Source organism: Saccostrea echinata, unplaced genomic scaffold, assembly GCF_033153115.1.
Source record: "Saccostrea echinata isolate AGI-Se365-2 ecotype Australia unplaced genomic scaffold, CSIRO_AGI_Sech_v1 ptg000058l, whole genome shotgun sequence".
Lineage (NCBI taxonomy): Eukaryota > Metazoa > Mollusca > Bivalvia > Ostreida > Ostreidae > Saccostrea > Saccostrea echinata.
The window spans coordinates 6,623,944-6,642,360 of record NW_026889807.1 but is presented as its reverse complement, the minus strand read 5'-3'; positions in this window follow the sequence as shown (position 1 = coordinate 6,642,360).

The window sequence follows — 18,417 nt, the reverse complement described above, 5'->3', positions numbered from 1 at the left end:
ATATGAGTAAACAACAGTGAAATCTGATTGTCTTTGAACAATTTTCCTGAGGAAATAATTTAAGGCAGGCACTTTATCCTTGAAATGAACTAAATTAGCTCATAATGTACACATTTATATGATAAAATCTTCTCATAGTTTAAAAAATGTTTTTTCCTAATTGGTGTTTAAAGCTTTCTTAAAACATACGTTAGCGTATAGGTTGTCATCACAAAGGTATCGATTACTTAGAGGAAGTAGTAAGGGATCCGCACCCCAACACCCACCACTTGTATAAAATTTATATAGTATAATACCAAAAATATGAAGGGGGAAGGGTCAAGAAAACTTTGTAAAGTTTGTAAGATATGTAGGAAGGTAAAGTGACATCCCCCCTTTCAAAATAGGTTTTTTCAGGTTTGGGTTAGTTTTCTTTTCTTTTTTTAAATAAGGTTTTCTCCTTTGGGTCGATCTTTTTTTTTTTTGAGTTGGTATGGAATACCTCACTCCCTTTTCTGGGAAAAATTACAGAAAATTCCTCAATTGCGCTGTTACATTTTTCCGCGAGTCGACATTGCTTTTCCGAGAAAAATCCTTCTTTACCGTGAAGTACTAGTTTTTGTTTTTTCTTTTCCGCGAAATCCTCTATGAACCAGATAGTACCTTTTGCTCCTTGTCTACAACGGGGATGAATTAATGTGAAAGTCTCTTAAACATCGTTAAAAGACCAAGTATCATGTAGGTCATCTACGCATTAACCTATACATCTTCACAATGTCAAGGTTTTGTGAAATCCTTCCTATTTAAAAAGGTTTGAAGAGAAACGATATCACAAAACTTTGACATTGTGAAGATGTATATGTCAACACGTATAAAACATCGTTAAAACATGCTGTCTGTTCAATAACCCGTAGTTCCAAATATATTCATGTCGGAACAAGCTGCATTTTTTTTAAAAAAAAAAAATGATATTAACAGCTGATAACTTCGATGTTGGAATGAATAAAATATAATAATATAGACACAGGTAAACTTATGAAAATCAATCCACAGAAAAGCATGTCAAGTACTTGCGGAGAAGTAAACTGTGTGTGTGTGGTTTTTTTTTTAAAATATAATGCAGATAAGCAGGAAGACCAAAATCTTGCGAGTCATACTGACATATCATTACACACAAAATCATTTTCTTGAACACCTGCAATCAAAATCCAAAAAAAAAAGTCTAACGGTCTTTAAGTCTTTTTACGAAGCTTGGCAATTACGGTTCGTCAAGTTAACAAACAAAGCCAATAACTTTGCTTGTGCCAATGCGAGGCGCGGAAAGTGAGAAATCCGCTAAGAATGTACTGTACATGTACACCCCCTTTTTTTCCCTTATGATTCAAAAATTTTCGAAGCCAACCGTACCAACTGATTTAAAGATTTGTCTTTAATTATGAAAAATAATTTAGAAAGCACGATATCCTATCACATGTATACTAATACATTGAAATGTACGTTTATGAAAATGAAAATGCACTATATTTTTGGGAGAGGACTATCTAAGTTTTTAGGACTTATGTCCAATCCCTTTGACATATTGTCAATAAAATATGTTTAAAAAAAACAAAAACAAAACAAAACAAAACAAACAAACAAACAAAAAAAAAAAAAAAAAAAACAAACAAACAAACAAACAAACAAACACGAAAATGAGATTTATTTAACTTGCATAATAAAATATACATGTAAGCTGGATTTATTTTAAAACATGACAGTGAATTCTTGTTCATGACGTCGCATAAAGCAACGTCAAAATATCGCAACGTTATCGTAAACTATGCTACCTTTACGTTTATATAAAACAAAAATAAAGCTTTGTACGTGCATATATTGATAATTTTATGAAAATATATACTCTCTCAAAGAGTTTTGAGGAATATTATTTAATTTTGACACGGGGCCGAATTTTGCGCCAAACGCACCTTGTCCTTTGTAGATATCCGATCACAAGTTATGAAAATTTTCGAGTTATATATTTATTAAGGAAGCAGTTATCTATGATATCATAAGAAGCATACATATAAAATGCACGATATACATGTACTGAGGGAGAAAAATCTTCAATACTTTCCCATGCCTATTACCACGAAAGCCGGTGTAACGACGAAAAGTGACCCCCGTAGAATATTGACCGGGGGTCATTTTTCTACGTAGAAATTTGACCCCCTGGTCAATATTCTACGTAGAAAAATGACCCCCTTTTTCGTAGAAATTATGGCCTGGGGGTCATCTTTCTCCGTGTGGGTTGTAGAAAAATGACCCCATAGAATAATGACCCCGTGTCTTTTTTTAATACAAAAACTGGTTTTGGTAGGAATATTCTTGTTAGGCAAATACATAGGGGTAAAATCACGCAACCTAAAAGCTTTAAAGTTTAAGTAACAAAAGGTTAAACTATACCTTACATGTACATCAATAATACAAGATGTTTATCCCATTAAAGGAAATCAAATAACTATAGGCTATTATGCTGTTCGATGACTATAAGAGAAAAAATTCACGTGTTCTTAGATTTGTTTTATCAAATTTTATATAAAAAAGTTTCCAGAGTCGTCATTAAAAAAAAAAACAAGATTATTTACTTAGCTGGTGTCAGAGAGAGAAATTTACATATGAATAAAAATGCATTGTTTCTGTGTATACTTGTAATGATCCTCTTTAAATTTTACTCTGGGTAAATAATGTAAAAAAAAAAAAAAGAATGAAAATAAAGTCTCAAGGTTTTTTTTCTGAAGTTACAAGAAAGATTAATGTTTTCGAACCCTACCCAAATAAATCTGCGTGAAAAAATTGACAATTGGTAAGAAATTTAGATCTAATATATATCTTTGATTTCTGGTAAAATAAACTTCTAATAAAATATAAGGAAGATTAAATTTGTGTGAAAATAACAGACAGGACTAAATAAAAATTCCTCTGATATTCGATCTCAGAGACACAACAAATGGTTAGCTCAAAATCTTTACCAATGTCTTTTGTCGTTTGCTAGTGTCAACAAAGCCTATAAACAAAATGAGGCTTTTTACATAAAAAAAAAAAATTAATAAAAGAGGTGTTTGGTATACTAAGAATTGACACAAGTTTATACACAGTAGTACGTATATCCCCTTTCTAGTTACATGTAATAATTTTTACCAATAGAAAAAACCGAATGTTGCATTATGAAAAAGCTTCCCTGCCTAATTTACATATTATTTTTTCCCTAAGTATGATTGGCAATATTAGCACAATTGAAGTTGCGTTTGCAAGACTACATAGAACTGTGCCAAAAAATATTGTTCAAGTACGTGATTCGTGTCAGCGTATCTATAGTGGTAAGTTTTGAGGGGGTGGGTAACGAGGATGTAACCCACTCTTTAAATTTGCTAGCCTATAGAAAAAAAATCTGGCCATGTCTTTCCTATGCACAAATTAAGAGATCTTGCTGTGTGTAACGAGGTTTTAAAAATATAAGCGTTTTTAGGATAAAAGTAAACAAAAATCTTTTTTTCTTACATTAAAAATCCTACTTATAAGGAGTTACATAATGCATATGTGCATGGTGATGTAGTTTATACATGTATCTATATAATGATCAAGGAAGGGGAGTATATTGCCAGTATTTCTATCACACTCGATCGAAGGGCACTCCTAACAAAAATTTACTAAAGTAAACTATACGAGTGTTGTCCGGTAAAATCGTTAACAAAGCGTTTTTCTCAAAAAATAATGGGCGCACTAAGCTGAATTTTCAACAATTGTTTATTTATCATATTTAAGTGCATCGTAATTTTTTGGATAAAATATAGACAAAAACAAAGTGTTTATTATGCTTGAATGTACACAGGGTACGATCCTACGGCGCACGATAAATAAACCGTGGGTTTCATTTGAAAATACATGAGTGTTATTTCAAAATAAAAGTACTAAATAGATGAGGTTGGGGTAAAAATTATCCTGTTTTTAATCCACTATCTATTAGGTCGTCTTTTGTAAATTTTTAAGGCATTTCCTTAAACTTTGGCAGTTTCCTGAGCATTTGAAATGGGAAAGTGGTAAACGCAACAAGCGAAAAATGGCGATGTTTGGTGACGTCACGGCACACCGGGGAGCGGTTCCGTTTGATTTAGATGTAGTAATTACGCCCTAAGAAACTTTAAATGACTAAAGAAGAAAAAAATATCACTAGATCTTTAACATACAAGTGAAATGGGAGTTTTCTAAGCAGAAGCTTTTTGATCGGGTCCCCGGGTAGAACGAAACATACCAACAAACAACTACTGGCAATAGCAAGAGACGCTGTCACTGTAGACCATCGATATAAGACAGCCTATTTAGTTGAATAATAGTGAGAGTACTGTCCATAACTTATTTATAAATCTTCAGAAAATTCCATGTGTGTGAGAGATTGGTTCCTTTACCGTTTATGGAGGAATAAAGGGGAACTTAAGTATGTGCACCAATGAAATTTCCGAATTTAAGTGAGGCTTACCTAACTTCTTTTTTTTTTAGCAAAGAAGAAACGTGACGCTGCTTTATACACTTTGACGTTATCATCCGTGCGCCGTAAGGCGATACCACATAATATAAAGTCTCATTTTTTTTTTTTTTGTTTTTTTGAGCACATATCTAATTGAAATTTGCTATGTATATTGATGAAAAGTGTACTAGAAAATAGTGAAAATTTTAGAACGTAGTGATGATTATTTTTTACTCTAGACAATTTGTCCACGATTTTACCGATCAACCCTCGTAGTTTACTATAGTTTACTATTATTAACTATAGTAAATAATTTGATTAACTATGAAACTTTGTTTGGAACTTTTTGGAGATTTCAAAGCTGAAACTTTCTTAAATTGATATCAGTAATGTAAAATTTTGGGATGATATGTTAATGAACAAGAAATAAGAGGGGTAATCAAAAAGTTCGCAACTAATTGAAATACTTCCATAAAAGAAACAAAATCACATTTTAATGTTTATTATTTTTTAAAGTGGTCCTCTCCGATTTGAATGCACATCTGCCATCGTTCTCACAGGATGAAATTACACCATTCAGTCGACGGAATGGTAACTGAATGCCCACTGAATGGCCACTGAAAGGTCACTGAAAAGTTCCTTTCCAGTGATTTTTCCGTGGTCTGTTAGTTATCATTCAGTCGACTGAATGGCAAATAAATTTCAGTGGCATTTCAGTTATCTTTCAGTTGTATCTTTTTATTGGATAATCGGCTTATTTTTTAACTTCGAAATTTTATTTCACGTTTTCTTATTATAATGGATCTGCCCATGCGCGAATCACGTGATCCAGGCGTTCATGTGACATGCTCCGTAGCGTTCTGTTCACAGAAATTAAAAGATTTTTTCCGAGTTTTATATTTCTTACCATGCAAGTTACTTTTTATAACAAGAATAGCCCATTTGTCACAAATAGGATTGGTGGATTAGGATATCTTTTCCCAGAATGAGCATAGTGACCATCACGACCCGACTCTTTTGTATTGGGGTGCGTCGTTTATCCATTGTGAATAAAGTATGGGCGCCTTCTTTTTATGATATATGATATGTTTAAAATCTAAGGTAAACGATATTTTAGGGATTCAATAATTTTATTATTGTTAAGATATTCAACTATTTTTCTTAATGTAATTTGGCGATCTTTCGTTACAGATTGCTCAACTAAGGACACATCTCTCCCCAAGCTTGCTTTCACTGGGCACCAGAACAAACATAATTTTTACCACCTCTCTTCCTTCACTAAAACAATCAATCCAATTAATGATTGAACTTCTGCCATGTCGTTTTGTCTTCATTATTTGTGTACAAATTATTATATGCTACTGAAAAGGAATTTCTAAGATAAATGTTAAGCCGTTCGTTGATCAAGTACGACTGAGTAAACCATTTTTTGTCACGTCATCTACATATTGAGTCATATTTATATTGTGACGTCCAAACGTATAGCACATATCTGCTAGTTATAGAACATGTTTATGACTAAATGTGTGCCAAATTTCATTTTGATTTGAACTGTGATTTTGTAAATAACGAGATAGTTCACGAACTTTGATTACCCCCTCGTAGTTCCCTAAAATATAGAAAAAATGTGCACATATAAATTTAAGAACATAAAATACCACAATCATATATTAAAAAAAGTACTTTGATTTACTATAGTAAAAACTTTGATACTGCAGTAAACTAAAGTTAACCTTGTAAACTATAGGTTTTTTTGTTAGAGACTATCAGTGTTTTTCATATAGCGATCCTGATACAAACAATATATATATATATAGTGTTTCATAGTTAACGTTATTTAGATACATTCGTTTTTCCCTACAATAGAGATAATATAATTCTACAGACAATAATTGTAGGTACACAAATTACAGGGGAAACAACAAATCTATGAGCCAGTGCTTTCTAGTGATACCCCACCCGCACAGACAGACGGACAAGATTTGTACCAAAATGAATATCACTGTATAGCATGCCGAACCAAAGAGTGTATTAAAATTTCAAGCATCTGGGAAGACTTGTTGCAGAGAAAACTGCAACAAAAAAAATGTTTCGGACAGACATACACAAACACTCACCCGCACACACAATAGAGAGATTCGCAGGGTACAAGGTATATACCCCCATTTCCTTCGAAGCGGGGGTATTAATATTCATGCAATAAATAAGGATAAATGAACCTAAAAGAGGGGAAAAGATATTATATGATATTAAAAATGAAGCAGTAACTACAGTTAATGATAGCATTTCCATATTGGACGCTATTGGACGATTCATATGCCGTGCTTTCTCTAATTTTTCCTTGTCTAAAAATAATAATACAATAAGTTTTTTGTTTCAATGCAATGGTGTATCCAGAAACTGATACATGTAAAAGCTGGGGTGGGGGCAGGTTGAAAGCGGGCACAAATTTTAAGCTAGAAGTATGGGGCCACAAACTTGTCCTTTAGTTTCCGATAACATCCATTCCATACAGGTATATCGTTGTCAGAAACATATCATGTCATTTGTGGAACAAAACCTGTGAGAGAAAAAAAACAAGAAAAAACAAAACGGATTATATATATGGGATGCAAGCAAAAATAACCATACCATATACATAGTATATCATGCTAGTTTTGAGAAGTGGCGTTAAGGAGGGGAAGGTACTTTGCTCCTCCTCCAATATACATTTGAAAGAAAAAAATCAGGAGACTCTAGGCCTTCACCGACCCTCCCCATCATCGGATTAACGCATTTCACACCTCATTTCTAAAGGTTTAATTATAAAATATAGTGAAAAAGTAGGAGGTCAGATTTCTATGGGGGTCATTTTTCAACGTGTGTAGAGTTGTAGAATTACCGGCCTGGAAGGGTTTTCTACGGTCGAAAAATGACCCTACTTGCCGTTGAAAATTGACCGGAGGGTCATTTTTCTACGGAGAAATTTGACCCCCCGGTCAATATTCTACGGGGGTCACTTTTCGTCGTTACACCGGATAGGCTCATTTTTGACAAGACAAAAAAAAAATTAACTCGTCATAACGAGTAAGTATCTCATCATAACGAGTTAGTGTCTCGTTATAACGAGTTAGTATCTCGTTATAACTATAACGAGATAACTAACTTGTTATAACGAGATACTAACTCGTTATAACGAAATAACTTACTCGTTATAACGAGATAATTATCTCGTTATAACGAGATACTTACTCGTTATAACGAGATAACTAACTCGTGATAACGAGATACTAAGTAAACTCGTTATAAAGAGATAACTGTCTCGTTATAACGAGTTAATTTTTTTTTATCTTGTCAAAAATGAGCCTATCCGGCTTTCGTAAATTACGACCCTGAAATGATCATTAGAATATGCACAGGACCTGTTTTTCTGTTTTACCAAATTTTTTTAACTTGTAAAATTTGAATACCGGTCTAGTAAAGTAGGATCCCCTCCCCTTTAAAATCCCCCTGGAAAGCTGACTCCAGAGAAGAATCCCCCCGGAAAACTGACTAAATATTAAGACTTACCTCATTGAAATCGCACTCTATAGTCAGCTTTCCAATTCTAGAGTGGACGCTCCCTTTAAAACTTGTTTCCCCTCTCCCCTATTTGGAATGCCTTGCATATCATGGTATATTTCATTTCTCATCTATTGCTTTATTGAAAATAAGTATTATTTAAGAAAAAAAGATATTTAAGTATTATGATCAATATCTGAATTACCATTTACGTAATATTATGGAAATTACATGTACATTTGTAATTAAAATTTGGGCTTTTATTCACCAATACCGCAAAACATATTTTTATATAGATATAAAAGCGATAGCAATGAATGGTCTCCGGCCAATTTCATGACGCTAAAAGACGCATAACTTCTTTTTGCTTTTTTTTCGAACAATACATGGACAATATTTAGAATAAATTGAAATAAATCGAAGATAATAAAATAAGAGGACATATTGTCAAACAAGGTAGATACTGCTTGTTGCTAAAGTCTTACCGAGGCCGATTTTGCACTAATCTGTCAATATGTAAATAGTATGTGAATACAACTGATAATGGGTAAATTAGAGAATCTCTCCGTGGTTCTTTTGGAGATGAAAAGACAGTCGACAAATCTATTACAAACTTAGTATTTCAAGCATGATCATTCAAAAGCTAACTTGCTGAAGGATGATATTTCAAACGAGAGAGGGCAGAGTTGCGGTGTGCGATGACTGTTATGTTTTTTTTATTGTTAAGACTAAAACTACTGAGCGTAACATTAGAACAATAAAACAAAATGCGTGACGGGAAAGGCCTTAATCAGGATTACATTGAAATGTATTGGAATCACTATGGAGGCGCTATAGTCAATTTGGATAACCAAATAAGTCGTCCTTGTTATGGATTCCCGTGAGTGAAATCAAGCACTCCTATTATACAATTTTATTCGGTCTATTCATCTAGGTATTAGTAATTGCTTTCAACTGAAACAACTAAAACGGTCCTAGAAATGAAGTCAGTAAGTCTAATAAGTCTTGTGAAGAATTTCCTGACCTTTTTTCTCGAAGATTTGATTGCCAACTGACAGATTATTTTTATTTAAATATTTGGGATTTCAAAGTTTCAGCATCAGTATCACTGAAGAGACATAATTTGTCGAAATGCGCATCTGGTGAATCAGAATCGGTACCGTATATGATTTACATTATGACCCCTGGGTCGAGGCCTCTGCTGGAGGACTGTTTGTCCCCGAGGGTCTCTACAGCCCAGTAGCTAAGTGCAGTGAAACTTGTCTAATCCGGAGTTGTACAATCCATAATCTTGTCTAATACGATGTAAATTTTAAGTCCTTTTCAGTAAATTCTTTTGTTTAAAATGTCTAATCCGGAATGTTGTCTAATCCGGCAAACTTTTTCGGAACCGGAGGTGTCCGGATTAGACAAGTTTTACTGTATTTCGGTACTAGCTTGAAAGTACGGATATATATTTTATTGCTGTGGTAAAATTTAGGAATTTATTTCAAAATTAAGGATTATCTCCCTCATGCATAGCTCTAATCCTTTGACGTATTTGGCTCCAGTCTTTTGCATCCCTCTTTTTAAGCTCTTTAAATGTTTTTTTTTTTTTTTTTTTTTTTTTTTTGATTTAAATATTTCTGATTTCCAACGTTTCGGCATGAGCATCATTGAAGAGACATAATTTGTCGAAATGCGCATCTGGTGCATCAAAATTGGTACCGTAAATGATTTACATCGGTTAACAAGGTTAACAAGCTTGAATATTTTTATCGGTAAAACAATATCCAAACTTTTATTTCAGGAGGACTCCATAAGACTGATAAGAGATTAAAAATAGTAACTAAATTAGTGTCTGCTTTTAACTACATCAGGGGTTAGAACCCTACGAAGTAACTGTATTTTCTGCGTTTACCTCCGTCAAGGGTTAGGATTAAGACCCCAGGAAAGCATTACGTTACTGTAGTTTCTGCTTTTATCTCCATCGATGGTTAAGGTTAGTACCCCAAGGTAGATTGAATGAAGTGGCCGTAGTTTCTGCCTTTATCTCCATCAAGGTTTACGACCCCAGATAGATTGAATGAAGTTACTGTAGTTACGTTTCTGCTTTTATCTTCATCAAGAGTTGGGTTAGGGCCCCAGAATAGATTGAATGTACTGACTGTTTTAGTTTCTGCTTAAAATAACCTTCCTAATGAAAAAAAACCGGAAATGTCCGCTAATATGTAAATGTTCCTACAGTTTTGCCAATTTACGAAAGCAAATGTCCCAAAATTTAAAAATGTAAACATGCTTTAGTCCGAAGTGTAACTATAGCTATTATTATGTCCAGCTGTGATCTATACAAAATTAATACATTTGTATTCCAGTGTCTTGATAATTCTTCAAGTTAGGATTATTAATGGTTCATAATGTGGTAAAGTTTTGGCAGCTTGGATACTTTATATGCATATTACGTCATTCAGCATGTACAGTACCAACCAGACCCAACCTGACACAAAGCAGTCCCAGAGCAGTCCCGGGGACTGCTTTCTGGGACTGCTCTGGGACTGCTAAAGCAGTCCCAGAGCAGTCCCACAGCGGTCCCAGAGCAGTCCCCACAGCGGTCCCAGCAGTCCCAGAAAGCAGTCCCAGCAGTCCCAGTGGGCGGGGTTAATTAATTTAATGGGCGGAGCTTACTCAGAAATGAGATTACCAATAAACAATGTAACTATAAAAGGCAGTTGAAATTGATAATGCATTTCTTTCTGAGCAGTGTCAACAAATATTTACAATTCTCATGCGACAGTTATTTCTGAACTTTTAAAAAATAACGCTAGGTGTATAGAAACAAATAATAAATATTGAACAAAGAAGACGTTCACACCTACTAATAACATGGATATTTAAACACAGTTATGTGGTATATTAATTTTTCACCAAAATAAATCAATTTCTTAATTTACTGTGATTGATATTGGTTTCCATATTTATTTATTTTTATAGAAAATTAAACTTGAGTTATTTATTTTCTATCAGAACTAGCTTTAAATAAATCTTATAATTATAGAACAAGGCCGATTCCCATACAAAATAACATGCATTGACTTTCTGCTAATCATGCCCAAAGGCGATTGAAACCTCAGGTGTTGACAGCATTTTATACATGTACATCTGTATTGCTTTTTATTATTCGGCCAGGAAAACACAAACAAAACAAATAAGAAATAAGTCACAATTCCCAATATTTTCAAATGTTTATTTATTTATTTATTTTTATAAATTTACTCTTTTAATAACTTGTTTATAAATCAAAAACTAGATGCTGTCATGAGACAGTAATACCCGCACTAAGGTGTTTGCCTCTAAATGCACACTCCTTCATATTGGGCTTACCAAGGAAAAAGTCCAAATAATTCTATAATTTACACAGTACATGTATTCGTCAAATCGAGCATAAAATGATCAGGTGACTAGGGCTGTACCAATATATCGAATATTCAATACGTATCGATATTCAGGAATGTATCGTATCGAAAAAATAATTTCCAATACGTATCGGGCAGGCAGTTTTTCTAATAATTTTGTGAAAAAGTTGGGAATTTCAGTTACCAAAGATTATTTTTAACTGTTTTGAATTAAAACTGGTCAATAATGAAATAAACATTAAGGAGAGAGCACATCTTAAATAACAATTACAAAATACATAGACAGCTCTATTTTAACATGTTATATTAGACTCACCCAGTTTTTATCAAATTTATGCATAAAATGTCATTTACAAGACATTTTTGATAGACTTGATAAACAATCCAATATATCGCATATCGCTTTATAAAATATCGTATCGTATCGTATCGAAATATTTTGCTCAATACACAGCCCTACAGGTGACCATGTGACCCATGAACCTCTTATACGCATTTCATATACTTAATTCATTACCAGTCTGAAATATCAGAATTTAATTAATGTTGTAAATTAGGTTTTAATAAAAAGGGGGGGGGGGATATAAAATTTTGGCCCATAATTGGAACTTTTTAAATTAAATTTATCTTCTCGACAACAAATAATATTATTTTAGTACAAAGCGTTTTTGATGAATTTATCAAAATGTGCAAACTTTTTTTAGTATTTGATTAGGCAAAAACCTCCTTGAAAAGCCATACCCAATCAATTTATATGTGTCCCCCCCCCCCCAAATACACACACACACAATTTGCCTGTTTTTGGAAATAGGCCTAGATGGCAAAGTTATGTTAAAACATCGTTTGTTATGATAATTTAAAATTTGTTCTTGTACTGTACATGTATGTGAACACCTTTTTGAAAATTTCTACATCACATTGGGCTTGCGTCACCCTACCAGTACTAGTACTAGTTTTACCATTATCATTTTTAGATTGCACATGCCATGTGACATGGTGCAGTGTTACATGTATATCAGTGGAAATTAATTCATTTTGTGTTTTAATTGGATTATATTTCATGAAGTTGACAGGACCTATGACAGTCGGTAAGTACAAGTTTAAGTATAGATTGGGGTAAAATAAACCAAAATGCAAATGGTTAGGTTAAAGTTTAAAAAGGATCAAAGATCATCGGCAATCTCCTATGCAGAGTAGATATGGCAAGAAATTGGTACTGCGTTTTTAGGTGATACTTTTGTACCCTAGGGTACATCCTTATGAAATGTATGGACAAAAGGTTACAAAAAGGGTACGCTATATATTCCTACTGAAAATGAAAGTAGATATTCTGTAGTGCTTTTGTAAACTAAATTATAAAAACAAAGCTGAAGCAGAGGGTACACGGGTTACAAAGGGTACACTTGGATACAGTTGGTTACAACACTATTATAAAGGGATACAAGGGTTTAGAAGTCTAGTTTTTTTCTAAGTTAAAAAATCAAACAAGAGAGCTGAAGCACAGGGTACAGGGGTTACAGAGGGTACACTTGGGTACAGATGGTTACAACACTATTATAAAGGGATACAGGGGTTCTGAAGCCAAGATTTTCTAAGTTGAAAAATCAAACAAGAGAGCTGAAGCACAGGGTACAGGGGTTACAAAGGGTACACTTGGGTACAGCTGGTTACAACACTATTATAAAGGGATACAAGGGCTTAGAAGTCTAGTTTTTTTCTAAGTTAAAAAATCAAACAAGAGAGCCGAAGCACAGGGTACAGGGGTTACAGAGGGTACACTTGGGTACAGATGGTTACAACACTATTATAAAGGGATACAGGGGTTCTGAAGCCAAGATTTTCTAAGTTGAAAAATCAAACAAGAGAGCTGAAGCACAGGGTACAGGGGTTACAAAGGGTACACTTGGGTACAGCTGGTTACAACACCATTATAAAGGGATACAAGGGCTTAGAAGTCTAGTTTTTTTCTAAGTTAAAAAATCAAACAAGAGAGCTGAAGCACAGGGTACAGGGGTTACAGAGGGTACACTTGGGTACAGATGGTTACAACACTATTATAAAGGGATACAAGGGTTTAGAAATCTAGTTAAAAAATCAAACAAGAGAGCTGAAGCACAGGGTACAGGGGTTACAGAGGGTACACTTGGGTACAGATGGTTACAACACCATTATAAAGGGATACAAGGGTTTAGAAGTCTAGTTTTTTTCTAAGTTAAAAAATCAAACAAGAGAGCTGAAGCACAGGGTACAGGGGTTACAGAGGGTACACTTGGGTACAGATGGTTACAACACTATTATAAAGGGATACAAGGGTTCTGAAGCCAAGATTTTCTAAGTTAAAATATCACACAAGAGAGCTGAAGCACAGGGTACAGGGGTTACAGAGGGTACACTTGGGTACAGATGGTTACAACACCATTATAAAGGGATACAAGGGCTTAGAAGTCTAGTTTTTTTCTAAGTTAAAAAATCAAACAAGAGAGCTGAAGCACAGGGTACAGGGGTTACAGAGGGTACACTTGGGTACAGCTGGCTACAACACCATTATAAAGGGATACAAGGGCTTAGAAGTCTAGTTTTTTTTCTAAGTTAAAAAATCAAACAAGAGAGCTGAAGCACAGGGTACAGGGGTTACAGAGGGTACACTTGGGTACAGATGGTTACAACACTATTATAAAGGGATACAAGGGTTTAGAAGTCTAGTTTTTTTCTAAGTTAAAAAATCAAACAAGAGAGCTGAAGCACAGGGTACAGGGGTTACAGAGGGTACACTTGGGTACAGATGGTTACAACACTATTATAAAGGGATACAAGGGTTCTGAAGCCAAGATTTTCTAAGTTAAAATATCACACAAGAGAGCTGAAGCACAGGGTACAGGGGTTACAGAGGGTACACTTGGGTACAGATGGTTACAACACCATTATAAAGGGATACAAGGGCTTAGAAGTCTAGTTTTTTTCTAAGTTAAAAAATCAAACAAGAGAGCTGAAGCACAGGGTACAGGGGTTACAGAGGGTACACTTGGGTACAGCTGGTTACAACACCATTATAAAGGGATACAAGGGCTTAGAAGTCTAGTTTTTTTTCTAAGTTAAAAAATCAAACAAGAGAGCTGAAGCACAGGGTACAGGGGTTACAGAGGGTACACTTGGGTACAGATGGTTACAACACTATTATAAAGGGATACAAGGGTTTAGAAGTCTAGTTTTTTTCTAAGTTAAAAAATCAAACAAGAGAGCTGAAGCACAGGGTACAGGGGTTACAGAGGGTACACTTGGGTACAGATGGTTACAACACTATTATAAAGGGATACAAGGGTTTAGAAGTCTAGTTTTTTTCTAAGTTAAAAAATCAAACAAGTGAGCTGAAGCACAGGGTACAGGGGTTACAAAGTGTACACTTGGGTACAGCTGGTTACAACACTATTATAAAGGGATACAAGGGTTTAGAAGTCTAGTTTTTTTTCTAAGTTAAAAAATCAAACAAGAGAGCTGAAGCACAGGGTACAGGGGTTACAAAGGGTACACTTGGGTACAGATGGTTACAACACTATTATAAAGGGATACAAGGGTTTAGAAGTCTAGTTTTTTTCTAAGTTAAAAAATCAAACAAGAGAGCTGAAGCACAGGGTACAGGGGTTACAGAGGGTACACTTGGGTACAGCTGGTTACAACACTATTATAAAGGGATACAAGGGTTTAGAAGCCAAGATTTTCTAAGTTAAAATATCACATAAGAGAGCTGAAGCACAGGGTACAGGGGTTACAAAGGGTACACTTGGGTACAGATGGTTACAACACTATTATAAAGGGATACAAGGGTTTAGTTGTCTAGTTTTTTCTAAGTTAAAATATCACACAAGAGAGCTTAAGGACAGGGTACAGGGGTTACAAAGGGTACACTTGGGTACAACATGTTACAACACTTAAAGAAATGGATTCAAGGACCAAGAGGCCAAAAGTTCTTGATTTAAAATTTCAGGGACAGAGCTAATGCTAAGGGGTACACAGGTTACTCGGGGTACACATGGGTCCGGCAGGATACAAGCCCTAAGAAATGGGTACAAGGTTTTAGATTAGGCTGAACTTCTCTTTAATATTTGTATTTACATCCAGCTAAAAGTTTTGCACAGAATAGGAAATTATAAGGTGATAAAGAAAGACCTTGTCTTTTTCTTCTTTGGATATTAAAGGGTGATCATGAGAGATGGCCACCTTTATCCATAGCCAAAGAAATTATATGATAAAATAATGTAATTAACCCATTTATGGATATTGGGTCCAAACTTCATGGAAACTAATTCTTAAATTTGGTATAAAATTCTATTAAGCAGTATTGAAAGTTACCCGTACCTCAAAATCAAACAATAGGAAAAGACCAAGCATCTGAGACTTTCTCTTCAGTATACTGCATAATATGTCATAAGTTAATCGTGTGTTTTACCTTTGTTAACCTAAAACTTATAGATGAAACCAGTTTTATCAGGACTGATAAGTTTATCCAAATATTTGCAACGGTACTACAAGCTATTTTATGTATAATATTAAAAAAATAATTAGATGCCAATTTATTGTCTATAGGTCTGTATCCTATAGGTAAAATAGTGATTATTCCAATCATGCCTCTGTGTATGTATGTTTGTTGTTGTTTTGTTTTTTTTAACACCCTTCTTGAGAATTTTTCACTTGTATGGAAAAGCCACCACTTGCCAGTGGAGGGCTGCAAATTTATACCTATACTCGGCACTCAGGGCTATTGAGCAGTGAGGGATCTCTTTTGTGCCAATTCCTATTGTGACACAGGACCTCGGTTTATTTGGTCTCATCCTAAGGACAGGTCTCCAATTCCTCAGTGGATTCGAACTCACGACGTAGGGATGGCAGCACCTTACTCCGTGACTCTTTAGAGCAGACGCTCTAACCACTGCGCACACGAGGGCCTCTGTGTGATTGACACACTATCATTTTCATACATATGGATACATTACATGTATATACTAATGGGCCTGATAACAAATATTCCGAGATGTTTCAGAAATTAAAATCTTTAAAAACTCGATCTCCAGAAAATTAAATTAAGCCATCTGAGTACCAGGTGTCTTATTGGCCTTCATTTAGTTAAGTTATAGAAGCCACTTTTAATATATAATTTTACTTTCTATAAAGACTAGATTCCCCTAGCTGCAGAACTGTAGCGTTATGGTTTCCCGTTTATACACTTGTATTAGTCTTTGACCATAACGCTATAGATGGTGCAAAGATGGTGCAATTTACGGTGCAACATATTTTTAATGCAAACTGTATATTTTATCCACCTTCTAACCATTTATAGTTGCATGTCACTACAGACCAATTAACTTTAGTATTTGTTTTGAATTTTTGTCGGATATGGCAGCTAGATTATTCAAAACAAGCGAGTTTATTGGTCTGTAGAGACGATTGTAAAGGGTCAGGAGGTGGATAAAATATATTCAGTCTGGTTAAAAAATTGTCCAGAATTAGGGAGTAAAAGGTAGTTGATTGACAAATGCTGGAAAGTAGAGAAATTCTCCCCAACCATGTGCAGAAAATCTTGCACCATAAATTGCACCATATTATTCATGATTATTTGCATTGTGGGATCTGTAGCATTATGATCAAAAAATAAAATGTAAAACCATGCATATATAATGCTACAGTTCTGCAGCTAAGATTGCCCTCTAGATAACTTAAAGTTTGTGAATATAATCTTTGAAATTGAACCCAGAATTTCTGTCTATTTTATTTAGTTCTTTGTTTAGGTGTAGGATATAAATTTTCATAAAATTGCTTTGTTTTAGATTTCAAGCTGGTCTTGATAATCTCCCCATTATCTTTTACAAGTTTGGGAATTAATTATTGTACATGTATTAAAAAATATCTTAATTTTAAACAACAAAATTAATGTGATGGTTTTAAAACTTCCATAATTTCTAATACTATTTGGGGGGGGGGGGGGTTCATGAAGAAATAAATATTATTATTTAGACTTTATAGAATCAGAAATTTGATAATTAAACTTTAAAATTCATTTTGTACAACCATGCTCTTGAAGTATAATTCACTCATGCAAAACTTTTGTTTATTAATTTTTGCCATATCTGAGCCGTATATATATGTACATGATCAAAGTCTGTACATGTAATAATTATACCCCCTGCTAAGGAACATGAAGTTTAGGAATTATATTAGAATTGATATCAGCATGTCCGTCAGAGTGTATGTAAACAGATATGATCTGGTCCAGACTAAGTACTACATAGATTTGTCTGAAAATTTATACACTCCTTATTCACGTACTACATGAAGATGTGCACCTAGTATTTCCATGTTGATTGGACAATTTTTCTTCTTTTTACATTTTTTTTTAATTTTTAAAATTAGGTCACTGTAAACTTTAATTAAATTTAATTAAACTTTAATTTTATAAGATGATATGGCCAAATATAGAAAAACCTGTCAGGCTCATAACTGGAAAATTATTTGGCTTATAGAATTATCCTACTTGATTGACAAATGCATCTTTAGTAGAGGGTGTGTTGCACCCTACCTGAAGTCACTGGTGACTTTAATTTATAAATGTAAATGATATGACCAAATTTGTCCAAACCCTTTTTTGGGCTGATCTAGATTAGAGAACTAGAAACAAGAAATTTTTTGTCAGTTGGTGCATAATTTGTAGAGAAATGTGAAAATGTGATCTGGCTAGGTCATTAAAACTTAAAAAGTGATAAAGTGCTTTTTAAAAATGCAAGTTTTAAGAAACGTAGTCATCAAAGTAACCTTATCAAAAATGCTGTATGATCAATAAATATAATTATGTATTATACTATCGATGTCATTTTTTTTATTCCAAGTGAAAGAAAGAATAAAGTAATTTAATAAATACATTTAAACTGACTTCAAGCTATTTATCATAAAACATGTTAATAAGGTTTAAAAAAAAAATATGTACCGTAAATTAGAAATTTAATTAAGACACAACAC